The sequence below is a fragment of the Bos taurus genome, chromosome 4 (assembly GCF_002263795.3).
Source record: "Bos taurus isolate L1 Dominette 01449 registration number 42190680 breed Hereford chromosome 4, ARS-UCD2.0, whole genome shotgun sequence".
NCBI classification, from domain to species: domain Eukaryota; kingdom Metazoa; phylum Chordata; class Mammalia; order Artiodactyla; family Bovidae; genus Bos; species Bos taurus.
In genome coordinates, this window is record NC_037331.1 from 31259976 (window position 1) to 31271266 (window position 11291).

At 47.4% G+C, this 11291-nt stretch overlaps 1 long non-coding RNA gene across 1 annotated transcript in view; it reads right to left on the reverse strand.

The window, feature by feature from the left end:
* LOC107132385 (uncharacterized) overlaps nt 1–9428 on the reverse strand; it is a 57372-nt gene extending 47944 nt beyond the window's left edge. Inside the window, exon 1 of the long non-coding RNA XR_001499094.3 lies at nt 7974–9428. This is a non-coding gene — a long non-coding RNA (uncharacterized lncRNA). The remainder of the gene's footprint in view (nt 1–7973) is intronic.
* Between the last annotated feature and the right edge of the window lie 1863 nt (nt 9429–11291).

Genomic DNA, 11291 nt, shown 5'->3' on the forward strand with positions numbered 1-11291 from the left:
AGTGATGCCATCCAGCCATCTCATCCTCTGTCGTCCCCTTCTCCTCCTGCCCCCAATCCCTCCCCACATTATAAGAGGAAAAGTGTAGAACCGCAGGGAATCATCCCACCCAGCATCTCTTTCCTGACAAATGCAAATGAAAGGTCAGAGGAGGAACCACCTGCCCCCAGGCAAGGCGGCCATCATCACTGAGTCTGCGCACAGGTATACTTGGGAGGGTGGACAGCAGACGGAACATTCGAGCCCACTGGCGCGGGTGTCACTGGAATCAGCCACAGTGAGGACTGAATGAGAGGACATAACGCCAAAAAGACCAGACGTAGCATATGATGTGACACTCTCCCCACCCGGTGATCGCGTGGAGACACCTCCAAAAAGACGTGCATCCCGGCGGTCTCTGCTGCACTATTTAAAAGAGGAAAAACGCGGAGGCAATCATCATGTCCGGGACGCGATGCCCAGTTACAAGCGCACGTTTCTCAGCCGTAGATCAGAATGAAACAACAGCATTTGAGCTACAGGGATGGGTCCAACTAGATGAAGGAATGCCCACAGTGGGAGACAAAGACGGCACGGTATCATTCATAAGTGAGTTTAAGCACCTGAACCAGACGGACTTATTTAAAAAGGAGGGACAGACACAGAGTTAGCACACAGACCTAGTGTTACTGAGGGGACAAAAGAGGAAGGATAAAACAGGCAGATGCCCTTACCCTACACGCACTCACATAGGTAGACTGGGTCACCAAAATAACCTACCGCATAGCACAGAGAACTGTGGTCCACGACACTGTAATACCCTATCCGTGCAAGGATCTGGAGAAGACCGGATATACCTCCACCTATACCTGAATCAAGGTGTTGTACAAATGCAACAAACACAACACTGTCCATCAAATATACCCCAACATGAACAGACATTATTTAACCGCTGAAAAAAAAAAAAAAAAGACTAGTCCCCTCAGGCCTCGGGAATCAGACTTGGGTCACATCGCTGGAGCCTGAGCAGCCTCGCCTCCCTCGGCTGGATGCTCCTAGGGCTGAGGGAGCCGAGGAGGTTGTGCCACCCGTGATCCTCTCACCGTAGACCTGTCTGTACCCCCTTCCGGAGCAAAGCACAATCTCCAGACCCAGTTTGTCCCTTCACCATTCAAACAGCCCTAGGGAACCCAGATAATGGAGGACATACTGGGATCAAAGAGCTTTGAAAAGCTGCCTGGTCTGCATATCTTCCGTTGAGGGGGTTCCCACCTCTGGCCTCGGACATTAGTGTCGCCTTACCTCTGGATGGCGGCACCTTCAGAGGAGCAGAATAGAGGGGGTGGCGACTGGTCTCAGAGTGGGGATGAATTGGAGGGGCTGAACGGTAATAAGGATACTACAAATAAGACACAACCCACTGGCAGTGTGTTCTGGCACTCTTCGCTCACATTTACAACCCAGAAGACCAACTTTCAGGAAGGTTCTCCTTTCCCAAATAGAGGGTTGACAATCGGGAAGTGCTGCCGCCTTGTGGCCGCTTCTAGCAACAACACCCTTCAACCTGGGACTTGTGGGAACTAAACATGAACACTCACAAGGCTTAAGGGGTTGTAAACGACACCTGTCCCCAAGCATGGGCCTCGAGCTGATACCGAACACAATCTCCAGGAGGGAGGGCTTTCAGGAAGTTCTTTTCAGCTGGGAAATTTTGTTCTCAGTATAAAAGGAAAAATGTAAAATCACTGGGAATTATGGTGGAAGAAGTCTAGCACTTGTTTCCCCACAAATATAAATGAATGTTCCAAGGTGAGATCACCTACCGCCAGCCAAGACGGCCATCATCGCACACTCAGCACGCATTTCATGCTGGGGTTGGGGGGGTAGAGCAGAGGAAAGGGTCCTGCACGCTCCTGGGTGGGTGACTGGAATCAGCCACAGTGCGGAGTAACGGGGGACCAAAACCCAGATGCCCTGAGGCAGCATTTGACACCGCACTCTCCCCACTGAATGTGTGCTCCGAGACACCTGTGGTGCAAAAGACGTGCACCCCAACCATCCCTGACGCTCTATTTAGAAGAGGCAAGCTGGGAGTCAACCATAATGTCCCTGACAGACGATCGCATCCAGGAGATACAATGCCCAGTCACAAGCAGGTGTCGCTCAGCAACAGGTCAGAATGAAATAATACCTTCTGCAGCTACGGGGATGGGTCCTACTAAGTGGAGGAAATCAGACAGTGCAAGATAAAGACCGCACGGTATCATTCATAGGCGAAAGTGACCACCTGCAACCGACGGATTCGTTTAAAAAGGGGAAACAGAGTTAGCAAACAGACTTAGTGTTATGGAGGGGACAAAAGAGGAGGGACGAGACGGGCAGACGCACTCACCGCACACAAACTCACATATGTAAACTAGATCACCAAGAAAACCCACGGTACAGCACAAGGAACCGTGGTACACGACACTGTGTAATACCCCATCCGTGCAAGGCATCTAGAAAAGACTAGATGTACCGCCACCTAAACATCTCTTTCTGCTTTACTGACTATGCCAAAGCCTTTGACTGTGCAGATCACAATAAACTGTGGAGAATTCTGAAAGAGATGGGAATACTAGACCACCTGACTGGCCTCTTGAGAAACCTGTATGCAGGTCAGGAAGCAACAGTTAGAACCGGACATGGAACAACAGACTGGTTCCAAATAGGAAAAGGAGTACGTCAAGGCTCCTTATTGTCACCCTGCTTATTTAACTTATATGCAGAGTACATCATGAGAAATGCTGGGCTGGATGAAGCACAAGCTGGAATCAAGATTGCTGGGAGAAATATCAATAACCTCAGATATGCAGATGATACCACCCTTATGGCAGAAAGTGAAGAGGAACTAAAAAGCCTCTTGATGAAAGTGAAAGAGGAGAGTGAAAAAGTTGGCTTCAAGCTCAACATTCAGAAAACAAAGATCATGGCATCTGATCCCATCACTTCATGGGAAATAGATGGGGAAACAGTGGAAATAGTGTCAGACTTTATTTTTGGGGGCTCCAAAATCACTGCAGATGATGATTGCAGCCATGAAATTAAAAGACGCTTACTCCTTGGAAGAAAAGTTATGACCAACCTAGATAGCATATTCAAAAGCAGAGACATTACTTTGCCAACAAAGGTCCGTCTAGTCAAGGCTATGGTTTTTCCAGTGGTCATCTATGGATGTGAGAGTTGGACAGTGAAGAAAGCTGAGCACCGAAGAATTGATGCTTTTGAACTGTGGTGTTGGAGAAGACTCTTGAGAGTCCCTTGGACTGCAAGGAGATCCAACCAGTCCATTCTAAAGGAGATCAGTCCTGGGTGTTCTTTGGAAGGAATGATGCTAAAGCTGCAACTCCAGTACTTTGGCCACCTCATGCGAAGAGTTGACTCATTGGAAAAGACTCTGATGCTGGGAGGGATTGGAGCAGGAGGAGAAGGGGACGACAGAGGATGAGATGGCTGGATGGCATCACTGACCCGATGGGCGTGAGTCTGAGTGAACTCCGGGAGTTGGTGATGGACAGGGAGGCCTGGCGTGCTGCAGTTCATGAGGTCGCAAAGAGTCTGAGCAACTGAACTGAACTGAACTGACACCTGAATCAAGGTGATGTACAAATGCAACAAACACAACATTGTCCATCAGCTAGACTCCAACGTGAACAGACATTAATTTAACCGCTGAAAAAAAAGATGCCTACTTTAGTCCCCTCAGGCCCCAGGAATCAGACTTGGGTCACATCATGGGAGTCTGGGCAGCCTTGCCTCCCGGACTGGACACTGCTGGGGGAGCTGAGGACGATGTGCACCCGTGACCCTCCTCACAGTAGACCTGTCCCGTACTCGCTTCGGGAGCAAAGCACAATCTCCAGACCCAGTTTGTCCCTGCAGGATTCACATAACCCCAGTGCACCCAGAGAATGGAGGACATATTGGAATGGAAGATGTTTGAAAGTTGCCTGGTCTGCGCATCTCCTTTAGAGGTGGGGGTTGGGGGGCGGAGTTCCCACCTCCAGACTCGGTACTTAAGAGTCTCTTAGCTTTGGATGGTAGCACCTAGAGAGGAGCGGAAGAGAAGGGTGGGATTGGTCTCGGGTGGGGATGACTTGGTGGGGCTGAATGGCAATGAGGATACTAAGGATAAGGCACACCCCCTTGGCCATGTGTTCTGGGACTTTCTGCTCACATTTACAACCCAGCAAACCAACTTTCAGGAAGGTTCTCCTTCCCCAACAGCAGCGTTGAAAAATCGGGAGGTGCTGCCGCCTTGTGGCCGTTTCTCGCAACAACTCCTCTCAACCCCGGGTTTCTGGGAACCGAATACTCAGAAGCCTTCAGTTCAGTTCAGTTCAGTCGCTCAGTCGTGTCCGACTCTATGCGACCCCATGAACTGCAGCACGCCAGGCCTCCCTGTCTATCACCAGCTCCCGGAGTTCACCCAAACTCACGTCCATCGAGTCAGTGTTGCCAACCAGCCATCTCATCTTCTGTCGTTCCCTTCTCCTCCTGCCCCCCATCCCTCCCAGCAGCATCACAGTCTTTTCCAATGAGTCAACTCTTCGCATGAGGTGGCCAAAGTACTGGAGTTGCAGCTTTAGCATCATTCCTTCCAAAGAACACCCAGGGCTGATTTCCTTTAGAATGGACTGGTTGGATCTCCTTGCAGTCCAAGGGACTCTCAAGAGTCTTCTCCAACACCACAGTTCAAAAGCATCAATTCTTCGGTGCTCAGCTTTCTTCACAGTCCAACTCTCACATCCATAGATGACTACTGGAAAAACCATAGCCTTGACTAGACGGACCTTTGTTGGCAAAGTAATGTCTCTGCTTTTGAATATGCTATCTAGGTTGGTCATAACTTTTCTTCCAAGGAGTAAGCGTCTTTTAATTTCATGGCTGCAATCACCATCTGTAGTGATTTTGGAGCCCCAAAAATAAAGTCTGACACTGTTTCCACTGTTTCCCCACCTCAGAAGCCTTAAGAGGTTCTAAACAATACCTGTCGTCAAGCATGGGACTTGAGCTGCATACTGAACATAAACCTGAAAGAGGACAGGCTTTCAGGAAGCGCTTTCAGCGGGAAATTTTGCTCACCCTCAGTATAAGGAAAAATGTAAAACCACAAGGAAAGACGGAGAGAGTGCAGCACTTATTTCCCTTACGAATGCAAATGAGTGCTCCAAGGCGGATTCACCTGCTGCCAAGACCATATTCAAACACTGCACACATTTCATGCTGAGGTTGGGGGAACAGAGCAGAGGGAACGGTCCTGCACGCTTTCGTGTGCACAACTGACGTCAGCCACAGTGGGAATAGCGTGGGGGCCTAACACCCACATGCCCCGAGGCAGCATTTGATGCAGCGCTCTCCCCACTGTATGCGTGCTGTGCATGAACTGTATGCGTGAACTGTGGTCAACAAAGTCATGTCATACCCTATTTGTGCAAGGATCTAAAAAGACTGGCTAGACCTCCGCCTGTCCCTGAATCAAGGTGTACAACTGCAAGAAACACAACATTGTTCATCAACTACTCCAACATGAAACAGACGTTAATTTAACCACTGAAAAAAAAATAACTACTGTAGTCCCCTCCGGCCCTGGGAATCAGACTTGGGTCACATCGCTGGAGCCTGAGCAGGCTCGCCTCCCTTGGCTGGATGCTCCTGGGGCTGAGGGAGCTGAGGACCACGTGCACCCATGATCCTCCTCACGGTAGACCTGTCCTGTACACCCTTCGCGAGAGAAGCACAATCTCCAGACCCAGTTTCACTCTCTACAACTAAAACAACCCTAGTGCACCCAGAGGATGGGGGACCTTTTGGGCTGGAAGAGCTTCCAAAAGTCATGCAGTAGCACGTCTGCCATTGATGGTGTTTCCACCTCCGGTCTCCGGCCTTAAGAGTCTCCTTACCTCTTGAAGACAGCATTTTCATTAGAACTCAAAAGAGGGGGTGTGCATTGGTCTAGGCATGGGGGTTGCTTGGTGGTGCCGAATGGTACTGGATAAGAAGGGATGAGACACAACCCCTTAGGAGTTTCTTCTGGTCTTTCTATTCTGATTTACATGCCAGAAACAGGACTTTGACCAAGCCTCTGTTCCATCCACATTAAGGATAGCAGGAATGAAGAAGTGCTGCCGCCTTGTGCCCATTCCTCTCAATAACATCTTTCAAACTTGGTCTGATGGGAATTTAGGTATAATACTCACAAGGACTAAGCATTGTAATGACATTTGTCCTCAAGCAGTGACCTAGGTAGGTAAATGAATAAAGACTTCAGATGGCGCCAGGTTTTACGAATCCAATTTCATAATGTGAAGTTTTCTCACATTCTTTTTAAAAGAAAAAAGAATATTGGGAATAGAATACAGGGAAGAATATTGACTTCCTTCCATGACTGCCTCTCCTTCCCTGAGAGATGCAAATCAGTGCAACAAGGAGGAATCACTTGCAACTAGTCAGGCCAGGCATCATCGACCAGTCTGCAGGAATACATGCTGGGGAGATCACGGGGCAAGGGGAGCTCTCCCAGCCCACGTCTGTGATGGCAGCTGGAAGCAGCCACTGTGGAGGAAATCATGGAGGGTCCTTAAGGCCAGAAGGATAGAGGTACCATATCATCCAGCTATCCCACTCCTGGGTTTATGTCAGGAAACAGTGATAACCTGAATTTCCAGCTGTACCTTGACATTACTAGTTATTAGGTGTTTACTCTGCCAGACTCATTGCTTAACATTTAACATGCATCATGCCATTCAAACCTCCCTCCATTAGCTCTGTGAGGGGTTACTGTCAGGACCCCACCGTAAAGAAGTTAATGAGGTCATAGGTAGTAGTTGGACTTGCACTATAAATTGACTCTTCCTAGCACTATGAGCGACTTCACTTTCACTTTTCACTTTCATGCATTGGAGAAGGAAATGGCAACCCACTCCAGTGTTCTTGCCTGGAGAATCCCAGGAACGGGGGAGCCTGGTGGGCTGCTGTCTCTGGGGTCGCACAGAGTCGGATACAACTAAAGCGACTTAGCAGCAGCAGCAGCACTATGAAGGTGCAGGATGGTCAATAAATACTTTGGACAGGAATGATAAAAGGGAACTGTTATGATTTGAATTGTGTCTTCCAAATTCATGTATGAGTCCTAACCCCAGTAGCTGTGAACCTGACCTTAAATGAAAAATAGGGTCTTTGCAGATAATCATGTTAAAAAGGTCATTAGGACTGGCCCTAATCCAAAAGGGCTGGTGTCCTTGTAAGAATGGGAAATTTGGACAAAGAGAGCCATGCACACAGGAATGATGCCACTTGAAGATGAAGGTCAAGATCAGGGTGATGCATCTACAAGTCAAGACATGCCAGAGATTGCCAACAAACCACTAGAAGCTCAGAGGGAGGCATGAAACAGATTCTTTTGAGACCAACCTTGCCACCAACTCAGTCTCCAACTTCTCTCCTCCAGAGCCTTGAGACAAAATTTTGTTGTTCTAAACCATCCAGTCTGTGGGACCTTGTGAAGAGCCTTGCAAAACTGATATGCTAAATCACTTCAGTCGTGTCCGACTCTGTGCGACCCCAGAGACGGCAGCCCACCAGGCTCCCCTGTTCCTGGGATTCTCCAGGCAAGAACACTGGAGTGGGTTGCCATTTCCTTCTCCAATGCATGAAAGTGAAAACTGAAAGTGAAGTCGCCCAGTTGTGTCTGACCCTCAGCGACCCCATGGACTGCAGCCTTCCAGGCTCCTCCATCCATGGGATTTTCCAGGCAAGAGTACTGGAGTGGGGTGCCATTGCCTTCTCCAGCAAAACTGATATAGGCAGTCATTATCATTTGAAGAGTCTGCTTACACTGTAGCCGCAGCTGACTGGAAGCATTTGTGAGAACACCAAAAAACTCAAGTGGGTCCTAATCCCACTTTACCAGTTGTGTGGCTTTAACACTCAAAAATACCAAGCAGCTTACTTACCCAGTTGCCTTGTCTAGAAAAAGGGACCACCAGTCACCTCCTTGGAGTTGACATGCAATCCTTGATGCACTCTTGCACATAACCGTGGCCTGTTAATTGGAAAGGATGACAGTCATACACGGTTATCACAAGAATCGTCACTTTTCCTTCATCTAACCCTGTCCAGCTCTGCTCAGGATAAGGCCACTTATGTGCCCCCACAACTACCCTGTCCTGTAGCTTTGGAGGTTGACCTGTAAGGAACACAGCAATGTCCCCATTCTTGATTGCTGTCAGTTGGGATTGCACAAAAGAAGGCACCAGCACATGATCAGGTGGTGAGAGAACAGAGATGCTGAGGCTTTTAGCCCCCTGGCGCCCTCCCCCTGGGCCATCAGGAGCTGACTGCGTCATCTGTGGGAAGCTTCAGTGACTGTCCGGCAACTTTTTATACAGCTGCCCTCTCAGGGTTCCTCTCAGAAATTCTGGCCTCCCCTGGTCCCTTCACACTTAGGAGGCAACAGATCCCTGCGAGGGTTAACTCCAGGACACTGCGCTAAACATGACCCATTTCTTTGTATTCCGCCTATACAGCTTGGTCAATAATCCTTTTGGTCAAAGCTCCTCAAAGTATCCAGTTTAAGTGTGCTAGCTTTGATCTGCCAAGACTCTTAACAGATTCAGAAATTAGTTGAGAAAGCCTCAAAATGCAATTCCGAGAATGTTTTGCTCATGTGTTTGGGGATTCCTGGATAAACTCCTTTGTTGGGGGAAACAGAACACAAGTAATTCATGACGTGCAGCAGCGTCATGATCACCCCACTATCTGCCAATGGCTGCACAGGATCAAGTACAGGTGGAGTGTGAGTCACGGGGAAGTCAAGTGATGGTCCGTCTTTGCTGTACTGAGAATGGTGATTGTGCTAAGAAAAAAAACAAAAAGGCACAGAAATACCATTCAGACTTTTTTTTAAAAAAGAAGGAAATCCTTCCACAACAACATGGATGGACTTGGAGGGTATTATACTAAGCAAAGTAAGTTAAAGACGAATACTATATGATTTAAGTAAGTTGAAGACAAATACTACATGATGTCATTTTTTTATGTTGTATTTTGTATCGGGGTATAGCCAATAGTTTCAGGTGAACATCTGAGGAACTGAGCCATTCGTATACATTTGTCCATTCTCCCCCAAACTCCCCTCCCATCAAGGCTGCCACATAACACTGAGCAGAGTTCCATGTGCTATACACTAGGTCCTTGTTGGTTACATACGTTATCACTTATCAGTTCAGTTCAGTCGCTCAGTCGTGTCTGACTCTTTGCTACCCCATGGACTGCAGCACGCCAGGCTTCCCTGTCCATCACCAACTTCCAGAGCTTGCTCAAACTCATGTCCATCGAGTTGGTGATGCCATCCAACCATCTCATCCTCTGTCATCCCCTTCTCCTCCCGCCTTCAATATTTCCCAGCATCAGAGTCTTTTCCAATGAGTCAACTTTTCACATGAGGTGGCCAAAGGATTGGAGTTTCAGCTTCAGCATCAGTCCTTCCAATGAATACCCAGGACTGATTTCCTTTAGGATGGACTGGTTGGACCTCCTTGCAGTTCAAGGGACTCTCAAGAGTCCCCTCCAAACATCACAGTTCAAAAGCATCAATTCTTCGGCGCTCAGCTTTCTTCACAGTCCAACTCTCACATCCATACATGACTACTGGAAAAACCATAGCTTTGACTAGATAGACCTTTGTTGGCAAAGTAATGTCTCTGCTTTTTAATATGCTGTCTAGCTTGGACATAGCTTTTCTACCAAGGAGCAAGTGGTCTTTTAATTTCATGGCTGCAATCACCATCTGCAGTGATTCTGGAGCCCAAAAAAACTGAAGTCTCTCACTGTTTCTATTGTTCCCCTGTCCCCATCTATTTGCCATGAAGTGATAGGACCAGATGCCGTGATCTTAATTTTCTGAATGTTGAGTTTTAAGCCAACTTTCTCACTCTCCTCTTTCACTTTCATCAAGAGGCTCTTTAGTTCTTCTTCATTTTCTTCCATAAGGGTAGTGTCATCTGCATATCTGAGATTATTGATATTTCTCTCGGCAATCTTGATTCCAGCTTGTGCTTCATCCAGCCTGGCATTTCACACGATGTACTCTGCATATAGGTTAAATTAGCAGGGTGACAATATACAGCCTTGACATACTCCTTCCCGATTTGGAACCAATCTGTTGTTCCATGTCCAGTTCTAACTGTTGCTTCTTGACTTGCATACAGATTTCTCAGGAGGCAAGTGAGGTGGTCTGATGATATCATTTATAGGTGGAATGTTAAAAAACCAAATTCATAGAAACAGAGATCAGATTTGTGGTTAGCAGAAGGGAAATTGAGTGAAGGGGGTCAAAAGGTACACACTTTGAGTAATAAAATAAGTTCTAGGAATCTAATATAGAGCATGGTGACTGTGGTTCATGGTATTGTATTAAATACTTTCAACTTGCTAAAAGATTCAATCTTAAAAGTCTCTAACATAAAGCCCAACTATTACCTATATTTTTAAGGTTATTTGCCTCCACCACAACTCTATAATGGGGTTTCTCTGGTGGTTCAGGTGGTAAAGAATCCACCTGCAATGCCAGAGACCTGGGTTCGATCCCTGGGTTAGGAAGATCCCCTGGAGAAGGGAATGGCAACCCTCTCCAGTATTCTTGCCTAGAGAATTCCATAGAGAGAGGAGCCTGGCAGACTACAGACCATGGGGTCACAAAGAGTCAGATACGACTGGGAGACTCACACTTTAACGGAGACACTACGTAATGGTCAGCTGCTTGCTCTGCATCTCTTCCCAAATCTGTGTTCAGTAACAAGACATTTACAACCTGAAGTGAGCAGTGGTGAGAACATTTACAACCTGAAAGTGGCAAATGCTGTAAGTCAGGATATTTCTCGCCAGATTGCTGCTTCTTAATCAGTTACCGGCATACCCCTCACTTGATAAGACTAAATTTATTTTTGTGGGTGTACTGGTCTGAGGTTCAGGATGTAATATGTTTGCTCTGGAACTTGGGAGTGACATTAAGTTGAAACTTGGATTCAGCAGTAGCTGTACTCATTTGCTTTCACTGCTGTGGCAAATTGCCACACACTTAGTGGTTTAATATCAACAATACAGAGTATTATCTGGAACTCATTAAGCTTGGAAGGTCAAAAGCTCAAAATGGGTCTCCCTAGGCTAAATCAAGGTGTTGGCAGGACTGTGTTCCTCTCAGGAAGCTCTAGGGAGATGCATTTCTTGGCTTCAGTTCCCTTCTCCATCTTCCAAGCCAGCATCGGCAGATC